At 33.4% G+C, this 23,756-nt stretch overlaps 1 protein-coding gene and 1 pseudogene across 3 annotated transcripts in view; one reads left to right on the top strand and one right to left on the bottom strand.

The window, feature by feature from the left end:
* Positions 1-23,756, bottom strand: part of CALCRL (calcitonin receptor-like) — a 103,832-nt gene that overhangs the window by 61,727 nt on the left and 18,349 nt on the right. The window lies entirely within an intron of this gene.
* Positions 8,456-9,234, top strand: LOC105507819 (annotated as a pseudogene).

Below are 23,756 nucleotides of genomic sequence, written 5' to 3'. Positions count from 1 at the left end.
GCAAATACATAAAGAAAATAAAAGAAAAGGAAGTATTGAGAAATCTAGCTGTATATTTATTTATTTTTTATCTATGGTCTTTGTAACTAACCATTCCTGGTAATGCTGTGGTTGGCACTCAAAATAAAGATCCAATAATTGTTTGAAAAAAAGATGTGGTTCGGTCACTTTTTGCTGTGTACGTATGAGAAAGAGAAAAAGAGACAGAGAAAAAAGAAGAAGACAGAAGGACAGTCTTACTTGGTTTATTTCCTACTAGAATAGGAGTGATGGAATCAACATTATTAAATACACACAAATTAACAAACTGAAAAATCTTTTAGATGTATGAAGAGCAGAATTTTGGAAAAAATAGAACTATTTTGTGCAGTAATGCTAGTAGTGTTTGTGAAGTCTACTATCTATCTTTTTAGGCCTAAACTATCATTCCCAAGAAACCTTATTTGAAGTCATAACTTCTTTAGTTTCACTCCACCTTATGCCTACAGCACAAATAGGCCAAATACGCCTTTTGTACGAGCCTTCTAACAGCACATTATCACACTAGATAAAGTTAGGTCTGTTGTTGTTTTCTTTTCTTTTTTATCTTCCCCACTAAAGGTAAAAGCTATTTGAGGGCATTGCTTTTTTAATCATCAGGATTCCCCAAGGGATTGTCTGGTATTCATTTATCTTCATTAAGGTTTTTAATGAATAAATAAATGAAATAATTATCCATTACAAAAATGCATCCATAGTGATGATAATTAACATTGTTTTAATACTTTATGAAGTCTGATCACAGTAAAACCCACATATATTTAGGGAGAATAAAGACTGGTTAAGATAATTTGTTTTGTCCATTTGTAAAGTAAATAAGGAAAAGCACTTGAACTACTCAAAGGAAGTGTTTTCTCCCACTTTTGAAAAAAACAGGCAAAAATTAGTAGGCAATAATAATATTGTGGTAGTTAAAATGGGAACATTGTAAACAATTTCAAATAAATTATTGCTTTTAATTCAGAAATAATGCATATTCAAACTTTTAGTAGTGTATTTTTGCCTATTAATCTTAGAAATTTGTGCTGACATTGACTTTCATATTATGAGAGAAAGACTTCAATTTTAATAATAAAAGAATGAAAAGTCTTTGGGCATAAGGTAAGGACTGCTGTGCAGTGAGAGATAAATATACAAAGCATTGATACTAAATCTTTCTTTAGCAACAAGTACATATTTAGGTAACATACTGCATCTAAAAAATTCAAATAGCACCACATTGAATATGAATAAATCCAGGTTCTAATTTTAACTAAACCTCGGGATTACAGAGGAGACTGAATTGAGGCTGGTTCCAGTAGCAACAGGTGTGATTCTAAGACTTCTTCTGCATGGTGCATTACGCTTTGCTAATGTTCCCACCTCTATATATTAACTTTGTTTCTGTTACTAAGCAAACTCTACAGAGTTTGAGCAAAATCACACCATTTATCTTTTGGAGGCCCCAGATTATTTTTATTTAATTTGTAAAATAAGTTACTAGACTAGATTCTCAAGGTCCTTTTTGTTCTTTAATTCTATCATTCTGAGGGAAAAAATGTCATTATTATTACATCCAGGACATATATATTAATGCAAATACATTAAGTATTGAAAGCCAAAGTTAAAATATAGAAAATCTTTTCTGGTTAATGTACTTCAAATATACATGAAACAAAACATTACAGTTTGCAACACAGCGCTATTTTCATGTTTATTTATATATTTATGAAACATTTTTGGATTTTGTTTTCAGCTAGGGTGATGGAAGATGGTTTTCAGCTAGGGTGATGGAAGATGGCATATCATGAATAGGATGTCAGTCAGATGTCATTTTTTAGCCAAGATTCACATATATACTTTGAGTTTAGGCACTATTATATTATGAAAAATGAAAGGTTATGTTTTCAGTCTCTTCCAGGCTTGGCAGCTAATAATTACAACTCCTCTTAATGCAAAGTGAATTTTAAATAAAATCAGTATGACATGCTGCTGCCTACATTAAGAAGTGAGTAATGGGTTTAAAATGTGGCCATGCATTTATACTTTTTAAATATAAAGTTATTTTTATAATTAAGAATGGAGTAGGGTTGCCTACTATTGAGAAATTCAGAAACCTTCTTAGACAAAAATTTGCAAATTAACTTTCTTAGGCAAATTAACTTTCTAATTACATGACTTTCCCATGCTCACATCCTAATAAAACCTGGTAGACAAAAGATTCCAACCTTCAAATAAAATATGTACATAAATAAAATATTTGTTATGTTGCTGTCCCAATTTAGATATGATGCTTTCCTTTCCTCCTGTTAGATGACAGGTAATGATATCCAATATGAAATTTTCATTATAGTAATGCCTAACATTTTTTGAGCGTTGTGTGCCAGAAAATGTTCTGAGTTCTCCTCATTCCAATGTTTCAAGTAACAGTCACATATAGGATATAAAATGAAATATAATATTGTTATCCACATTTTATTTATGTAGATATTGAGGTTAGAGGAGTAAAATAATTTGCCCAAGTTACATAGATGCAGAGAAAGCCTCAGTTTACATCATAGCTTAACACAATACAGCCTCAGTCAATGTCCAGCTCCGTAATTAGAAGCAAATTTCCAGTCTTTGCAATGCCAAATAACTCTCACTTCCCTTAAGATGTAAATGTGACCTAAGCAATCCTGGATTTCCCTCTCTGGTATTTTACATCTACTGAAATACAAATCACAGTTTTTTGTGTGTCAGTCCTTGTGCTGTCAACATACAAGTTATAGTTTAAATAAAGAGGATTATTTCAAGGTCAGGCCACTAACAATTACTCTGCAGAGTTTTTCTATCAGAATTGCCAAATGAAAGAATCATTTCTATTTTTTGCAGGGGACTTATCTTCCCATAGGTTTGTCTTTTTGACACGTAAATTACAATGTCTTTTATTATAATCTTATCTCATTCTCTTGCTTTTCTCATATGGGCGGGAAGATATAATTAAATTAACTGGTAAAATATATAACAGTTATAGGTAGAGCAACAGTCAGGTAAAAAGAGTGATTCACTTACAAAGTTTAAAATATAACAGCTGATAATTATCACATATAATTACATATGATATTAAATAAAACAATGAATGTTTCAGTCTCGTTGAAATCCTCAGATGTAAGTGCTATGCCCATGTGATGTTCACTCTTTTTTTCCCTGTCTTTTGCCTTTGCCCATGTTACCTCTTCTATCTAGAATTCTCTTTCTCTCCCTCTCTTTTTCTCCTACTTTTTCTTTAAGGACAAGCTTAGATTTCCCCTCTCCCTGGAACTTCTATTTCGATAACCCTAAGTATTCCAGCTTTCTTTGATAATTCCTTCCCTGAAAATGTAGAGAGATAAATCCTTATATACAAATAAATTGAATGCTTACTATGCTTATTTTGTCTTCCTCACCAAATTGTAGGTTTGCAGAGAACAAAGCATATTTATGATCCATAGCAACTATAATAGTACTAGTTGAGAGAAAACAATCAACAAAACATATCTATGATCCATAGTAACTATAATAGTACTAGTTGAGAGAAAATAATCAATAAAAACTAATTAGTTATTGATATATGTGGAATTAGTCACCAAAGGACAAATATTTTGAGATGTCCTAGACTTTAAAACCTGAAAGCTATTTACAGTATTTAAATATTCCATTTTGTATTAGACTAAGCCTTAGAGCCTTGAGGCTTGAGTCAAGTCTCACTCTTCACACTTGTATCTTCGACCTGCTATTTTTTAAAAAAGTTTCAAAATAGTGTATCAAACAGAGGCTGCTCTTAGCTTGAATAATTCAGATAATAGTCTATGATTTAAATTCCAGATACAGGCATATATTTTGTGAAGCTCAGCTTAATACAATAAGCATGAGATTTTTCGTGTGAAACCAGAAAGAATTAGAGGGAGACAGTAATCATTTCACTTAAATATTTAACTTCATAGATGGGGAAAGAAGAGTCAGAGAGATAAGTGAATTTGCGAAGGTTGCCCAAGTCAGATGCCATAGTAAGACTGCTGCTCATGCTCTTGAGTCCCCTTTTCAGTACTTGGTTCCACGTCTACCCTGTGGACCATTTCTCTTCTCTTTGGGCCACTTCAAGAGAAAAATCATGAACATTCCACACAGACTATGGATTTTAAAAGAAATGACACCCGCTCAAGCTATCCTGACTAGCAGAAATAGGAAACGTAAGAATGTTTCTGAAAATCAGGAAAGATTTAGAGCAGTATCTCACACAGACTGAAACTCAGTTCTAAAACTGAAAGGATACAGGAAGACCTTCTCTCAGTAACTTCACTCTCATTAAACCTGTGCCATTACTGTTCCAGAACCCTGCTCCTCCTCTGCATCTCTGTCCTCAATGCCTCTTGTTAGAAAGGTGCTAATTCTTTCCACTCAGGATGTAATTCTTTACTACACCCCCTACTCCTCTGGCTTATCCTTCTATCTGTTTCTTCCTGTCCTTGTCGCAATACCTCATGATATTTAATGGCCCTAATTCTGTATCCTTTATCCTATGTTTTGACACCGATTCTACATCTTAGCGTTTATCTAGGTATCCCATTTCATGATCTATCACTAAATAATTTTTTTCCTAATTAAAATTTTGAAAGAGATTTAAACTGGCTCAATTCATCCTTGTAACACTAAATTATATCATGGGTCATTTGCTACCTTATAGATTGCTGCTGTTGGATAAGTTATCTGTTTGACTAAACAATGATAGTAATGTGTGAGGCTCTTTCACCTAAAAACTCCTCAGGTGTAGCAGATAATGTTATCAACATAGTTAGCACATACAATCATGAACAAGAATCAATGTAATAGTATTTAGAGTAGTGTCTTATTTATAGTTATATAGAGATATTAAGTTATTACCATTTCTTGATAGAGTTTATCTTAATTTTTTGAAGATTACCTCAACTGTCTTTTTTCTCCATGTGCTTTCAGTACATTTCTTTCAGTATTTCTAGGGAGATCTGAATTCAAGAAGTAAAAAGGGTACTGTTTAAAAGAAAGTTTGGTTAGCAAGTTTTCCAACTATTAAAGCTTTCATGAGTAATTGAAGTTGATTTTTATTTCATGCAATTCTTTATTCTATCACACACCAGACAAAATAATGAATCTTTTATTATTCTCTTTTATGTAAGTTGGAAGGATAATGCACCAGAAAAAAGTATTTAAATCCCATTAAACCCTGTGGCCCCACGTGCTTCCCCCCGCTCCCCGCCCTGCTGACACCAGCACACACACACACACACACACGCACGCACTTTGAGCTTCTTGAGACTACCTTAACCATGCTGTCATCCCAAAGTACAAAGGTACGGATTATCAAGACCCACATGCACCTCTGTCTTGAGCCATAGTACCTCATGATCCCCTGATCCCACCTTCAACTCTTCTTCATCCTTAACATTCTTCCCCTGTGGGCCGCGGAACTGATATTACACCCACCCACCAGCAAACTTTAACTTAGCTCAAACCAGTTTATTCCTTGCAAAGAAATCCTACTTGGTTTAGTCAACACTTTCCTCCACTGTCTAAAACAGTCTTTCAAACCTTCTGTCCTTTCTACAAAACCTCAACACCCACTTCATTTTTCCTTTCTCTCTCAACAGCCAGTGCTTCAAAACAAAACAGAGGTTTACAGAATATAGCTCCCTCACTTGCATATTTCGACACCTATAAGCCTATCAGAATCAGTGTTCTTTTTTTTTCTTTCTTTTTCAACTTGTGAAGTAGAGCAGGTATCTCTTCACTTCTGTAAAACAGATTGCCATTGCTGACTTGCACCTCATTTCCTCCAATTTGGTAAAAAATTGAATATCTGTGATGTCTTTTAATACATTCAAATTCTTCCACTCAAATGGATCCCCCACTAATATTTTAAAATGTTCATGTCACTGTCATTCAAAAACAAAACTCTTCTTTCTACCCTATAGATTCTCCCACATCCACCACTGTACTCTGTTTTCTCACTTTACAAAACCAAAATCTCAAAAGAACTCTTCTTGTTTTCACCCTCACTTCTTAACCCATTTCCCTCTGATTTTTGTTGCTCAGTGCTAAACCACATATTTTCTTGTCAGCTACTGAAAATACAGGTTTGCCAGTGTAATAAGACAAAGACCAGAGTCTTTAACAAGTCATCTAACTCCCTGCTTAGTGTGGTCCCTGCATTTCCACAGCCTCACCTGACACAGCTCTCTCCCTTGCCTTCTGCCCTCCATTCCTTTCCATAGAATGCATTTGCATATGTTTTTCTCATCACTCCAATTCACTCTCCCTGCCCCACCTCCAGTCTTTCCCTAGTGGATTAGGACTCAAATTTCAGATATCAAGTGAGTAAAATACCACTTCATCTGGGGAACCATCCTTAATCCTCCAGATTAGGTCATCTTCTTCCTTCATAGGACTATCTCAACTTGTCATTTTAAATTTGTATGAATATTTGACTAATACCTGTCTCCCCTATGATAATTTCACAAGGGCTTGCAACTAATCTTTTATTCACCATTACTTCCCAACACCCAGCCAAATGTTAGGCACATACCAGTAGCTCAACAAGCATTTGTTGAATGTGTGAATGAAGTTAAACTTTTCTGAGGTACAGGATGACATTTAATAATTTCACTGCAGATTATGCTTTGGACAGTTGCTGTCTTCAATGGTGTATGCAATCATGGCACTAAACTTATATTTCTATAAAGTCACATATTTTGTACCTAATTTCTTTTGTGTACAGTTATTTGAGCCTAGTATTTTAGAAAGAAAATATCAAGGCCGGGTGCGGTGGCTCAAGCCTGTAATCCCAGCAGTTTGGGAGGCCGAGACGGGCGGATCACGAGGTCAGGATATCGAGACCATCCTGGCTAACACGGTGAAACCCCGTCTTTACTAAAAAATACAAAAAACTAGCCAGGCGAGGTGGCGGGCCCCTGTAGTCCCAGCTACTCGGGAGACTGAGGCAGGAGAATGGCGTGAACCTGGGAGGCAGAGCTTACAGTGAACTGAGATCCGGCCACTGCACTCCAGCCTGGGACAGAGTGAGGCTCCTTCTCAAAAAAAAAAAAAAAGAAAGAAAGAAAGAAAATATCAGAAAATAAATATTTCATAAATATCTTCTGACAGATGTTTAGATCTTAATAACGTTTCCTTTATTAATCCAGAGAGAAATCCTGACACCCTACTAAGGTTATACCCTGAATCAAAGCAAATATATTTGAAAGGCTGACCCAGTGGAGGGAGAAGAAAATGACTTGATGTTGTAAACACTTTCCCAGGGAGACCAAGGCTATTATCCATCATTATTTGGTAAAGGGAGTCAATTAACTGCATTCACATGTAAAAGATTTCTTTACAAAAAGCTCACAAGGACTGTTCCAGTGTTGGAAGAAAGAAAGGGAAGAAGAAGGAAAGACTTCAGACCTCTAACCAAGAGTAGTTGTGAACATTTTATGTGCTCTGAATTAATTTATTCATGCTCTCTTTAAAATGTAATTGCTACTTATTTTTAGAAAAAAGCAAGTTCTATATTTCTACAAAATATTATATGGTACAATGTGACTATAGAGAGCACAGAGAAAAGGAGAATGGAATAAAAATGATAAAAAACTGCATTTATAACAATTATTTTTCTTGGTGTGGATATTTTTTAACTCTGGTTGGAATATAATTATCTCACTCCACTGTACAGTTATTAAAGTACTTAATTTATTTCATTAAAATTTTCCTGGTAGCTTTTCTGAGATGTGAGAATTTATACATAAATTACAAAAAAATTAAAATCCTTTCTTAGTTATCCCAAGAGAAAAAATAAAACCAGCCATAGAAGGGGGTTTTATTATTTACTATTAATTTCTGTACAGAGCAGAGGACTCTAGTACAAGGTTAGAGTAAATACATTTATTTATTTCTGCAACAGGCATTTAGGCTTCTGTATCATCGTAATGTTTTAAAGGAAAGATATGTAGTACATAATATAATTTTATGAACATCATATTTCTATGCATCCTACTGGTAAAACTGAGAGCTTCAGATGATAGGACAAAAGGGATATAGAATATATGAAAAGTCCACACTAAGTAAATGCTTCGACAAATGCTTCCTAAATGTTGAGACTTTTGCTAAAAGCTGTGCTTACATGCCTGCTTTTGAACTTCTCACATGAAAAGGGGTTTTGAAAGAAGCTTAGCAGATAGTGAGTGTAGCCAAGGCAACTCACAAAAATGTGTCTATGGGCAAGCAGATTTACCTTCAGGCCATGATTAGCAAACAAAATAAAACAAACAGATTTAAAAGGTGGCATGCTTGAAAAATATCAAAACACAAAAGAATCAGAGGAAAAATATACATCTGAAGTGTACTTCATAATATAGAAATGTTATATAAACTTTTGTGGTATCTAACAATGTTTGCAACACGGAATTCTGCCAATGTGTCAGTGGTGGACCTGACTAGCCGTCTGGAAAAACCTGTTATATATGATGACATCAAAAAGGTGGTGAACCAGGCATTGGAGGGCCTCTTCAAGGACATCCTGGGCTACACTGAGCACCAGGCTGTCTCCTCTGACCTCAACAGCAACATCCACTCTTACACCTTCAATGCTGGGGCTGGCATTGCTCTCAACGACCACTTTGTCAAGCTCATTTCCTGGTATGACAATGAATTTGGCTACACCAACAGGGTGGTGGAACTCATGGTCCACATGGCCTCCAAAAAGTAAGACCCCTGGACCACCAGCCCCAGCAAGAGCACGAGAGGAAGAGAGAGGCCCTCATTACTGGGGAGTCCCTGCCACACTCAGTCCCCCACCACACTGAGAATCTCCCCTCCTCACAGTTTCCATGAAGAACCCCTGAAGATGAAGGGGCCTAGGGAATCCCACCTCATCATGTACCATCAATAAAGCCCCTTGTGCTCAGCCAATAATAATAATAATAATAATAATAATAATATAGGTATAAAGTATTATTGAAAAATGCTAAGAGAGTGGATGTTGTTTGTAGCACAAAATACAACTCTACTAGGTAATGTGTATATTAATTGGCTAGACTTAGTCATTTCACAATCTATAGATACAACGAAACCTTATGTTGTACATAATAAATGTGTATAATTTTATCGGTCAATTAAAAATCATAATAAACAAATTTACTAATGGTAATATAATAAAGTAATGTTTAAGCAGGACATTCAGCACTTATAATTTCTGTGTGTAAGTATCTAAAATTTTTCATCTTGAATGATACAGAGTTACCACATCATACTGAATGACACAGAATATCTTCTGTACTCCTGATTTCCCTGTTATCTTAGTAATAGATCCAAATAGGTACAAGAGTGTCCCTGTTTATTTCACCTAAATGAAACTTATTAAACACAGATAACATTACATACATGAAAAAAGAGAAAAAATACTAATATTGGGAAATGTAAAGAAGAGCTAGAAATAAGACATTAAAAGACCTTGTATTTTATTAAAAACTCTTGTGAATGAGGGACAGTCTAAAATTTTGAGTGTGATCCTTCTAGTAGATCAAGTTACCAAGTGTATGGTCTGTAGTATGAAACTAACGAATTTCTAGGAAGAAGTGCGAATATACTCTGAACTAACTGCAAAAGATCATGTAGGATTCTCTCAAAGAGAACATTCTGTAATTCAATGTATATGTTTCCCATGTGAATTTCAATAATAGAAAATGTGGCAAGTTGCAAAGGGCTGTTTCTTATGTTCATCAATAAAGACCTATAATCAGGCATAAAAAAGCATTCTATAGCAATTAAATATAATGTGGTCCTTCAATCTGTTGATTTGACTTCACCTAGGAATAAACTTTGAATTATCTGAAAAAGTAAATGCACTAAATATCCTTTGAGTAACCCTGACTGTATACTCTTTCTCTCAGAAGAGATTTTTGGTAAATATATATTTGATAAATAGAATTCTTGATGAAGATTGAGGGTGAAGCTCTCTTACTGGAACAAGATTGAAAACTTTTTGTCTGAAAATAAAGGCCACTTATTTTCCATACTCAAGTGATTTTTAAAATGTATTCCCAAGACGTTTTTGAAAACTAATATATAGATGAAAAAACTAATTGATGTTTCAAAGGTATACTCAGAGTAGCATGGTTAACAACTATAACTATGACAAAAAACAACAAACAAACAAACAAAAAACAAACCCATAAACACACAAAGGAAAGAAAAGAAATACTAAAAGCATCAATAGAACCCAGCAGAGCTACTTTTGGAAGAGCTTGCCGAATAAACATCCTGTGACATTTATGCTGGTGAGGTTTATTATTGTATGAGACTTCAATTGATTTCAATCCAAATCAAATATAGATTTAAAATATTTGATGAAATATATGCCTATGTTATAGATAATGTCTGCTTATTTATTTTCCAATTTAAGCATAACTATTAATAAATTTTAAAACAATTTTAACATGCCTTTGACCTGTAATGAACAATTACAGAACCTGAAAGATGATTAAAGATTCAGTAGTAGCATAAGTAATATTTGTGGTAAAATACTGACTTAAAAAATGTAAACTACATTAAAGCTACTTAAATAGGACATGGGAGTGGGGGAAGACACAAGGTCTAAATACTTTTCAATATTTTGTCTTACAGAAATATTTTTATATTGAAATAATTGTATTTAAATTTAGATTTTGTGATTAAAGTTAATTTAAAGTTATGAACTATAAAACCACCATAGGAAAGAGGATAATGTTTCGATAGTTACTTGTTAATATAACAGTTTATAAAATAAAAAGTAACCCACAGTATAGGATTTTTCACATTTACAAAGTGTCAAGTGTTTACTTCTTTATCAATATCGCCTACATTTTCATTATTTAACATCTTTGCCCAATTCCCACTGTAATCAAGTGTACTCCCATGCAGTCAAGTTAGTACCCAGCTTAGTTTGAGGTTAAATGTAAAAAGCTTTGACGTTTTCAGTTCACAGAGTTCTCTTGCAGAAGCCTTTGTTCTGACCTTTCAACCACCCGCCCCGTTGTTCTGACTTTTTATCCACCCACTAAAAATTTGGAATTATCCATGCTAATCCTGGAATTCTGGTCACTAAAAGAAAAAAATTGTGATTATCATTCTCTACATCAATTTCAAAAGTTATTCTTCACACCAATATTTAGAGATGCAGTTGAAGCTTAAAAATATTCAATTGGGCATATAATTTTATAAAAATAGAGCATTCTAAAATGAATCGAAAATCATGTAAAATTTAACCTACTTTTACAGATCTATAAGCCCATATAAAACATTTAGTTTTCTGTGTACATTCCCTTATCTACTTAATGACACTGTAATGCGCTGATTTTGTCTTTTTCCTTCATTAGCCTATATAGTCTTCATGAGAGTAAATGAAATGAATCATGTCTTAAATATGGACTTCTATTGTTATTTTGAATCTTCCTAAGGGTATAGATCAAGGTTTATTCATTCTTACCTTACCTTCTGTTTTAGCATTTAAGACAGTTCATAGCAGACATTGGAAGATTGGTAAAACTGCTATTTAAATAACCTAGAATACAATTGTTTAAGTAATTTACCAACCTTTGCAAAGCTGAATTATAGTTGTGTATTCTGTCAGTATTACATAATATTAAGGTTCAGAGATGTGTTCTTTTCTTTATTCAGCTTTTCCTATATTCTAGAAAATTTCACCTTGTTCATAATAATTTCTTAGAAACTCTTGGTTTTTTTGTTTGTTTGTTTTTTTTTTTTTTTTTAGATGGAGTCTTGCTCTGTCCCCGGGCTGGAGTGCAGTGGCGCAGTCTCGGCTCACTGCAACCTCCGCCTCCCAGTCTCGAGCTATTCCCCTGCCTCAGCCTCCCGAGTAGCTGGGATTACAGGCACGTGCCACCATGCCTGGCAAATTTTTAAAAAAATTTTTTTTAATTTTAGTAGAGACGGGGTTTCACTATGTTGGCCAGGATGGTTTCGATCTCCTGACCTCGTGATCCGCCTGCCTCGGCCTCCCAAAATGCTGAGATTACAGGCATGAGCCACCAGGCCCGGCTGATATTATGGACTAAATTGTGTCTGTCCCCAAATTACATATTTAAGTTCTAACTCTCAATGTGGTTATATTCGGGCATGACACATTTAAAAAGTGATTACGATTAATGAAGTAATAAGTGCATATCCTTAATCTAATATGACTGATGTCTTCATAAGAAGAGGAAGAGATGTCAGGGATATGCAAACACCCCTGTGAAGATCCAATAAGAAAGTGACCGTCTGCGAATAGAGAAGAGAGGCCTGAGGAGAATCCACACCTGCCAACATCTTGATCTTGGACTTCCAGTTTCCAGAACTGTTAGAAAATAAATTTCAGTTGTCTAAGTCTTCTAGTCTACAGCTTTCATTATGGCAGCCCTTGCAAATTAGTACAGTTAGTTTGGGCCAGCTCACAGAACTTAACTCTAAAGTGAAAGCTGGCAAAAAAATTTCAAAATTTTACAAATGAAATTTTTAAAATTATCTAATTTTAAACACTTCCTTATTTTTGAGCAGACCATTTTTTCAAAGATAAAAACAAAGAAATATATTTTAATTTACAGAAGAGCAACTTATGTTAACTGAAGAAAATGCTTACTGAATGTGAAGTTAAAGTAAAATGTGTTAAAAGAGACTTCCTTAAATTATTTTAGCTAGAAGCATAAATCTGCCCCTAAACATTCTATGATAGCATAATGAATATAAATAGCATATTATGCCATTATAAATAGCAGTTTTAAATGATATGATTAATAACTGTTAGTTCTGGAGCCATATGTTAATCTTTGTGGAAGCAGACGCTGGCTCATATACTGGCAACCTCTGTTTGCCCTACTAATAATTCAACCCCTAGTTGTATTGTCACATTGAACTACAAGTTCCTAACAGAAATTACTCCAGAATCTAGGAAATGAAACAGATGCTAACATTTCAAGAAAGCCTTCAGAACAAGAACATTTAAAAAATCATTTTCATGTAGTGCTTGGAATAAATCGAATCTGCTGGTATTTCATGTGCTTAAGCGATCATAGCTTTCCCAGTCAGTGAGTATCTTTAAAAGAGAGGTTTCTGTCTTTCATATCATGTATTATTTTGATTAAAGTAATCATTTAATAAACTAGATCTGGAAGAAGTGAAAGTTCTTTTATAAGATTATGACATAATATTAATAATTAACATCTTAGAAAAATCTCTTATTTACTGAACCACTGTTGTTTTTCAAAGAATAAGGAAAACATTATGATAAACCTCATTAAAGGTATACTTTATATAGTCTAATAGTTATAATTATATTTCTTCTTCTTTTGTATTTTTTCAAAAGCAATTTTTTTTAAGTTTTTTAAAAGAACACATTAAAGCCAGTTATAAATTCTTGTCCACTACTGCCAGGAAAAACAATAAATCAATACGGCCTCATGCAACTTATTTGGAAGTCCAAAATCGATGGTAAATATTATAATATGAATTTACATTTCAGAAAAATATATGTTCAAGTGCATTGTGAGTGAAAAAAAAGAATTTTGAAATATGCATGTAAGAGATGTACTCTTCTGAGAGTAGAGGTGTGGGGAAGGATAGGTTCAGAACAGAGGAAGAAAGTAAAGTTTTAATATCTAGTCTTGGTTTATTTACACACAAATACAGTAATAATCCACGTCTAGAGTTTTATTTTCCAATAGATTTAACATATCTGAATATTGGATACTTTGCATGAGTTTTGTGAAAAGATTGAGTTAAAGATTTCAACGCCAGTTGAGAATTTCCTTTGAACACACTAACGGGTATCTGTGAATACTGGTTTATTATATCATGGCTGATTTCTAAGAATTTACATGTTGCCTTTCTTAGCTGGAACTGTATGTGCCAGGAATAGGTTAATCCTTAGGGTTACATAGATCAGCAGCAAGACTTTCCACGTGGAAGTAGCTATAGTCATCTTTCCCATCTGAAAATAACTTTATTAGAAAATATCACATATCTTCTGACTGCCAGGTGACTCGTAGGAAAGTACAAGATACCTGAAATCAGCTACATAATCCTATAGTTCATGCACTATTTTCAAACACTTTGAAACTTACTGTTGGTAAGTAAATGTTTATCTGAATTATATCTAAATCATCTCTTCCATAATTACTCTTGTGATTGAAACCTTGTTAGGCCTCAGAAGCCTCGGGATATCAAAATAACTCATAAATTCCTATACCTCAGAACATCTGCACCTCAGAACATGAGACTTCCATCATCTTGGAAAGTTCAAGACGTTTCTTAACCTCTCTAAAGGGATGGTCTGCCAGCCAGTCTCTTTCATAGGACCACCATAGATCATTCTTTCTCTAACATTCTGACTTAATTTGTCCATGACTTCTGCCTTTATAGTCAACTGGAGTGCCTTTACTCTGGCTACTATGTACTATTTTATGTTGACACTATCTCCTGATGCTCTCAAAGTCATCACCTCTTGGGGTGTCAGAGTCCTGCTACATTCTCTGCACAACTGGTGAAAAATGGCCTTCAATTTTACCCTATGCTGTGCTGCCATCTGGGCCCTATAGCAGCACAATTCCTGTCAAGAGTTTTATTAATTCCCTCATGAAAACACCATTTTCATATTCAGCTCTCTAGAAGCTCCAAACCAGTTCAGTGTCCAGTAAGCATAGACACCATGCCACCCTTTGAGCCTTTACATTCTCATTGTCACAAATTGGGTCTCCCAAACAAAAGAAAACCATCCAACTTTCTTTGTCCTTCTTCAACAAAATTCAAAGCTTCTTGGCACATTATTTCAAGCATACAGATGACAGCAGGAGTGTAGTAGGAAGTGGACAAAAGGAAGGATATTTAGACCAAGTATTTTATCCTGGTTCCACCGTATGAATAAAAGGAAAGTAGACATTGTCAGGAATTCACTGATGCAGCGTTAAAAAATCTATTACCAAAAGGTCAAAGGTAGATAGCAGGAAATAAGATAAAGGACTGACACCCAATTGTATCCACAGGTCAAGTGTTTTTATTACCAAAATTCCAATTAAAAAATTAATGTTTCTAGAAAATAGATATTTATATCTGGGTTCAGGCAGATTAAAAAATCAATGAGTTTTAAAAGTTGCATTTAATGAACAGATTGCTTTATGTTTTTTTGTTTGCTTTACTAATGTGCCAGTTTGATGTCCCGAAAACAAGTCCAGCTTGATAGCCCTGCTAACAAATCCAGCTTCATCTAGTACAATAGAATATATTTTTTCTCAATTCTTTTCCATTTACTATCTGCTCAGTTTCTTAAGTTAGAAAATGACTTGACTAATTCAATGGACAATGGATTGGATATGAATCTAAAATGAGGCAGTTTCCTGAGGCCCAGACTTAACTGTACGTGACAATTTGCTTTGGGGCATTGTGAAACAGAAGATTTCTCAAATTTGTCTAATAATAGTGAGGCTCTTATAGTAAATATCACAGAATGCTTTGTTAAATTTGAAGTTCAACATATAAGAACATGTAGAACATGTCCAGAAGAACACATTAATGTCCAGAAGACCCTACCTAATCTTGTCTCTTAAAGTTATCAGCAACATGCTGATATCTTTATATCTGATATCTTTATCAGCATGTTGCTGATAACTTTAAGAGACAAGATTAGGTAGTTTGTGGACATTTTATGGAATAGTCAATACAAATCTATTGAAGAGAAATGGTATAATTCTGGTTGTGACACTAGATTACTATTTTGTTTCTTTTAATTTTCTTATAGAGAAAAGGAATTACAGTTCACATTACAATATTTAGATAGGACTGTAAGAGAAATAAATGGCTCTTCCTTATTTCACAATAAAAATTTCAGACGAATTTGACCTTCAAAGATATAAGTCTGAACAATAATAATAGAACATAATAGAAAAATTGCTCTGACTGCAAAGAAATAGACCTTTCCCAACAGTCACTTCAAAATGCAAACTAGAATGTATGGTCTATATTGTTTTGAATTTAATGTATCTATGTTAACAAGCATACTTCTTCCTCTTCATTTTCATTGCATAAATTTTTACTTGGAATGCTTTTGAAGTGAAACTAATGTGCTTCAAAGTTACTTGTATGTATGTTTTATTTCACCAACTGTACATATGGCTGTAATTTCCCACCAAATATGGTATCAAATATGTAGAATCTGAGATGTTATAAAAGCATTCAAAATCATATTTTCCTAATAAAGAAAACACAAAATTGACCTTAATAGGATATTGTTGAGGAATATTTTAATTATCTGGCTATAAAGATAAATTCTAAGGTTTCCTAGGATTTAAAAAACTTACTCTTTGACGGCAAAATTTACTCTAAAGTATTTTGCATCTGTGTGTGTGTGACAGTGTTTGAAGTGACAGGGAAACCTATGTTCTCTGTGTCAAGGTATTGTTTTCTGGATCATTTATTGACATATCTGAAGGCTTGGGAAAAAATTTAGGATAAATAGAGAATAATGAACTTTTTCAGAAATAACTAAGCTTACTCCATGCAATAGAATCCCAAATGATTTGAAGTTAGACTTTATTATCAGTTATACAGTAAATGTGATAAATAAGTTCACCCTGTGAGATATAAAAAATAAAAAACTTCAGTATGACCATAATTTTTTTTTATAGATAAGGGGCTCTCATGCCTAAAGCCTGGTTAACAATAGCCACATCTGATTTCAAAATATAGATATGCCCAATGAGGTAGTTCTTTACATTGGGAATTGCTGGTTAGGTGTTGGTTACCCAGTTTCTCTTATTTAAGGCTTAATAGATATTTGATGCCATATAGAGAAAACATTTGGAAGAAGTTTCAAATTCTATCTAGAGATAGGTGTCATATAAAACACCCTAAAAAAAAAAAAAGAATAGTTTAAAAGGCTTGCTCGAGTTAACTAAAGGTTGGCAGACCCATTCGCCAGGCTTATTGAAACAAGCTTTACCCTCCTTTAAATGCAGGGTCTGTTTCTCATTGGCAGGAGTGTTTTAGATTCAGCATATTAAAAGCTGCAGATAGTTGTGTTGGGTTTTCCTTTGTGAGATATCTACAGCAATGTGAGACAGCGAGTACATTTAGCCACAGGAGGAACTTCCCATAAAATCATAGTAAATGACTGTGCTTTTCTTATAAGCCACACCCTTCCTAGGCATTTCTCAAATACTTTACATAGAAATTTGCTCACTTTAACAAAAATCAATAAATGCAACTAGCATTTCATTTGTTTTCATTAACTAGTAGAAATAGCAGTAATATATTGTTAATTGTATTAGCAGGACCCTATACCTTAATGCGACAAGTCAAAAGGCATCTGGCCGTTCACAAGTATTGTGACTGATGGATTAATATCGACAAAAAAATTGGATAATCTTGGAAAAGCATAAAGATGTGCAGTTTACAAAGAGCTGGCTGAAAATTGAGGAGAACTGGCAGATTTGAAACCGTGACAGGTATAAATGAATTGTGGTATGGCCTAATTAACAATTTTACTTCATCATATTCATACTGGAGTCTGCATAATTTGGGAAGAGGAAATATTTTGTCAAAATTGATATATCCCATAAAATATAACTAACATACTTTGCAAGGAAGCTTAAGGAAGGCCTGGGAGACAAAAAGGACAACAAATGTAACAATAATAATATTTAAGTGCAATAAAGTTTTTATAATGTCATTTTTCTTAAAGTGGTTTTCTACATAGGGGAAATCAACACTGCATTGACTATTAGACTTAGTTTGGGGGTCTAATGGACTCTTCCTGAAATTTAGCCTGAGGGATCAGACTATTAATGGTAGACCTAAATCTGTCTCAAAGAACAGTATTTGGACTCCAGTAAAACCTCTTCAGATACTCTCTGTTTAACTGATTGCTTGTTTCAAAGGTCGATTCATTTTGGAAAAAGATTATGGATTTTTTTCACATTTTATGACAACATAAATGTTGACAACTTATGTTTTTGTTAATGTATAATATTATTTTTTATCAAAAAAGCAAGCTATTTGCTAATAGTCATGTCACAATATAATTATTATACGTAGAATTATACATAGAATTACCCAGTTTCAATGGACCTTTCTTAACTTCCTGATAATTTATTATCCTTTAAAACACAAGAGAAACCCATTTGATATCTTCCACCTATATCTTGAAAGTCTTATATTTATTTGCTTATTAGTAGTACATTTCCATTTGATACATATAATATCAGGTTGCATTATTCTAGATCCAATTTTTCCTTCTGTAAGTGAAGTTTATGAGATAAGGTTAGTTGTTCTAGTCACAAATGCATTGTACAATGAAAAGCATGACATTATAACTCACCATATTTTCATGATAAGAAAAAATTGTATGCATATTTATTGATAAACGTATTTTAAGTGTATTCCTTATAGTGGAGGAAATGCAATGATGAATGAAACACTCTATTAAAGAGCAGTGTGCTCCAAGTTTTTCTGTTGACACCTTGTGTAAAATAATTTTGAAAAAACATCACCCATTTCAAACTGACAGATCAGTTGCAAAGCATGTAACTTTTGGCACATTTTAAATGTTGACATTCTAAACTATAACTGTTACATCATTTTTAAAAAAATTCACAGTAAAACATAAATATAAAAGCAATTCAATATCTACCACATTCATTTAAAATAAATGAATGAGTTCTTCACAGCGGTTGGAAATGATAGATCATTTCTTTCTCTCCTTGAAATCATATCCTAGTCCACTATCCACCCTTCATCTTAAAGAATTTTATTCTATTAAAATGTATTTTTATATTTTAAATTATTTTTAGTGATACCCTGAAAGAGAGCCAGGAAAATTCATTATATAGAAAAAAAGGGAATAAAGGTAGCAAGGGGCAAGAAAGAAGATAAAGTGACATGGAAATAGATCATTAGATGAGCAGGTAACACTTTAAAATTTGTGATGTTATAGTGTCTGTCTTTTTTTTTTTTTTTTTTTTTTTGCAGATGTGTGCATTGGTGTGAAGTAAATCTCTTCCAATCTTCTCTCATGAAAATCTTTACGCTGCTCTAAAATTTTTGCAACAAAATTTGTACATAGATTAAAATTTTATTTTAAAAATATCCTTTCCAAATGACAGCAAATGAATGCTTTTAAAAAGTTCTTCCAGATTGCATTACCACCATAACTTTTATAAAAAATAATGGCAATAATTATCATGTTGATAATAATAGTAGCTAACACATCTGGAAGGCTTACTAAGTTTCAAGCACTAATCTATACATTACCTATTTATACCTCTACTTGTAGCTATCTATTTATATAGAGCATCCACCAAATCTGGAAATACAAATGATATATAATAAATGATTCACTTATATATATTAGACTGTAATACTTTTAAAAAGTAATATTTGATTTTCTAGACTTACGGTCACATAGTACCTACCTTACAATCATGTAAAGTAGGTACTATGATTAACCCAGCTTTACCAATGAGGGACCTGAAGCTCAGTCAGTTTATTAACTTTAACACATGATTAAAAATTGATTAATTCAAGGGTTGAATCAGGCAGTCTGGCTTTAAAGTTTACACTCAAGATCAAAATGCATTATTATAGACTTTGAGATATAATTTGATTCTTAATCCATCTTAAACACAAGTAAAATTCTATTTGCCCCATATTATTTAATGAGATGAAGAAGGGGGAAGCTGACATGTCCTTTTGAAAGGAGGCTTGGCAAACATCAATGTACCCACCATCCTCGTCCCCTTGTTTGTGGCCTAGGAGATTGTTACACTTTACAAAAATGCTCTCTAGTAAGATTCAGAATGGGTAATACAACACTTGTGTTTTTTGGTGTGGGGAGGGAGACATAGGTAAAAGAGAAGAAGGAAGATTGTGAAGAGAGAAGTGGAAAAGGATAACTAGCTGGAAGCTTGTACCTTCGAAGTTTTCACTGGCAGATCAGTTTTAGGAAGGAGATCAAATCAAGTTTGAGGATCAGGAAATTGATTTCTGTAAAACAAGCTGTTTCTGCCTATGTGGTAAGAGTACGGATAACTCACTTCGTAAATCCTTGGTCTAGGGAAAAGTGTAACACATAGAAAATGGGGAAACTCAATTCTACCCAAAATGAAAATGTTGTTGCATTTGAGAACCATTATGGTGGGCAATGTAGTAAAAAAGATAAACAAGACACTCATCCTAATTTAATGTAAAACAAATTTGAAAAGAAAAAAATGATAGCTAAAGAATTTCATGAAGGTATTATCATCACTGCATATAATATGCTTTCTACTAAATTTCAATGGCAGTTTATGTTTACCTACTTACATATTAAATAATTGCTATTACATTGGCATCATAATTCCTCTTATGAGAGGAACTGTTCTTTCTGATAAATTAAAAATCCACTTAGAGTAGAGCAGACTCTTGGTCATAAATGTTATCAGGTGCTCAAATGTCAGGGGAAGAAGTCTCCTCTCCATGAACCAAATTAGAAAATGCGTTACTTTTACTCGTGCAACAGAAGCTGGAAAATGAGTGACAAAAGGAAAGAATGGGTAAAGACAGAATAAAGTCAAAGAGATAGAGAGAGGTCAGAATAGATTATTGGGAGAAACAAGTGACATCTAAAAATGGTCATTTATACTATTGATTTGAAGTTGTTTGCGTTGGTGGTATGTGAACCTCTCCCATATCTGCTACCGTGTAAATCTTTAATGAAGTCTACAATCTGTGTGAGTGAAATTTTTTACAGAGATCAACACCAGGGCTGTTTCAGGGATCAATGCAAAGCAGAACAACTTTATTCACTAAAGAAGAGTCTGATTAAGGGCAAATTAACAAGGACATTGCAGGGAGGCATATTCATGAGGGGTTCCACCATTTTACAGAAAGAATAATAATATGAAAATCTTTTAGTGATGAAGGAGTTACTGGTAGACTTTCATGGCACTTAAGATGAGACCCTCAAGGCACATGATCATGTACGATTACCAATACTTCCTTATTTAAGCCAGTGCCATATTTAGGTCCCAGCTTTATTTTGCTGTGGTACATGTAAGTTAACATAAATGACAAGTCACGCTGACCTCATTTGTTTGAATTTTAACTATTTTAATTGGAAACACTGCTCATTACACAACAAAATGAGAAGAAGTATTTTGTAAACATTCTGTTATAAAAATGAATGTTTTGAATCTTTAATTATGACCTGCAAGTCATTAATTGTGTCTCTCATACACATGGGAGTATACCTAATTTGAACTCTGAGCAATAGGACAGTGTGCTTTAAAATTTTAAAGAGATGATAAAATAATCATTCATAAAATTGATTTATTAAGCACACTTCAAAACACTATAAGTATAACTTTTCTGGAGTATTTTCATATAATTTACAAATATATTTTTTAGTTTATATAATATGTTAAATAATGCTTCAATTTTAGCTGGATTAAAATTTAAATGCAAAAATGGACCTATTAAATGATTAGAAATTTATAAGTTAATATCTTTACTATTTTGGAGTCTGAAAGAACTTTCCACAAGATTACTAAACTTTACCAATAACTAGAAATATATGCTTCTGTTGCCAAAATTCAAACTAGCCAGAGACATTTCCCCTTATATTTGTTTATTTCCCACTTCTTACCCAGCTGTCAAGTTTCAGTCAGCTGTATGATTATATAAATAAAACCATGCAAAAAAAAAAAAAAAGAAAACCCTTGTAGTTAGAGGAATAGAAATATTACAAATCACATAGCTGGTTACAAAGAACTTCAGATGATATTTTATTTTTAGCTCTTATCTTTAGGTCAGAGAGTTATAGGCAGCTATTTCAGAATCTTAGAGCCGGAATGGACCTGAGAAATCTTATAGAAAAATCTTCTCATTTTAGAGACGCAAATTAGGAGCTCAAGAGCGTTTTATGATTTGCTTTATATTTCACGGCAGTGGTGGAAGAGCTAAGACTGGGAACCCCCTCTCCTAAGTCTCTGTTCTGTACTTCTTTTATTGTGTTAAAATGGAAACATAAATAATTCAAAGTAATATGATGGCAAAGTGCAATCATAGTTCTCATTTACATTTTTAATTTCCATAAAGATAATTTTTTTCTACCTCTGTCTTGCTGGAATTGAAGTGAATTTACACCTTAAACTGCACTATTAGAACAAAAAGCAACTCAAATGGCAGCCATTAACTTCTCACAGAAAATCTTTCCAATGCTCTACGAGTTCTGTGAGACCAGACTAATGAAGAGAATGCACCTTTAAACTTGGAACTTTCATTTTCAGTTACTTCCAATGTATCTTCTTCAAACTCTTAAACAGATGTTATAATTTATAAGTTGAAAAACACACTTGGAAAAAATATAGTGTATTCCTCTCAGCGTTCACATGAAGATATGACTGATACACACAGATAGTGCGAGGCCAAATTCAGATCTTCCCTAGTAAGTGAATTTTCTCCCATCGTGCTCTCTTTCCTATGTTTCTTTATTAAGGAAACTTTGGGCCTTTTGAAAGTTGATCTGGTATTACTTCACATAAAAACCATCAGGAAGAAAAATCCAGCTGTCAGATATAAGTAGGCATTTTGAGCATTCAAACCTTGCTCTAAGGAACAGTGAGTCATGTGAAATGCAATGTGCAAAGGAAGCTGACACATGAAAGGACAGCACAACAATGATGAGTTCCCAAAGACATGCTGTGGGAGAAAGAACAATTATAGAGGATCTATTTTTGGGCCCAGCAGTATGAACTGGGAATTTAAAAATCACAGCTTAAGTACAGAAGGAGGAATGATGTCACCCAGTTTTAAATTTAAGAGAAAATAATTTAGTAGCCTTTAGTTTTAATTTAGGTTATTACCATTTATTATGATGATACATTATTGAATTGTCAAATTTCTGCAGTCTAAAAACAAGTTAATGCAGGAAAGGCATTAACTTTTTTAATTTTGTAGGAAAGGCAACTGTGAGGTGTAATATTAATTGCATAATTAATATTTTATTTGCCATGGTACTATAATGCCAAACATAAATAACAAGACAAACACATCTGGAACAGTAGTCTTTCTGGAAGCACCAATGCCCCGAAAGCCTGTAGTTAATGCCCAGGACTGAAAATCAGACCTCAGAGTGGCCACGGAGTTCTAAAAATAATATTTAGAGTCATTTAAAGTTTTTTCCTTTGATTATAAATAAGATATCATCTTATGTTCCAAATATAAGAAAGTTTTACATCCATTCATAGGAATATAACAGTAACAATGTGAACAGAAAATAAAGAACTCTATAGAGAAAAGGAATTTAGTTCAAATGAGCAATTTAGCCCTATTTTATCATGTTAAACATAATTTTTGGTATATATCCATATAATTATGGTTATAATATGTTTTATATAGTATATATACATATATGATGTCTGTGGCTAATTTTACAAAATAACTACTATTAATAAATCTACTAGGACACATCCAAATTAATTTGACACTCCCAGTAGTCTGGCCAAGAGAACAGCAATGTGGAGACTAAGTCCACTGCCAAGGTCCCAAGGAAATAATTTTGTAAGTGTGACAGATGTCCATAATTCCATCTTTATCAGTATTTTGTTAGATTGCCTTTCAAGATTCTCTTTTATTCTAAAGTTAACCATATACCTTTCTGTGAAATATTTCTTACTATTGTTAATATG

The sequence above is a fragment of the Colobus angolensis genome, unplaced genomic scaffold, assembly GCF_000951035.1.
Source record: "Colobus angolensis palliatus isolate OR3802 unplaced genomic scaffold, Cang.pa_1.0 Scaffold153, whole genome shotgun sequence".
Classification (NCBI taxonomy): domain Eukaryota; kingdom Metazoa; phylum Chordata; class Mammalia; order Primates; family Cercopithecidae; genus Colobus; species Colobus angolensis.
The sequence above is the reverse complement of the archived record's forward strand: the minus strand, read 5'-3'. Positions and strand labels throughout refer to the sequence as shown.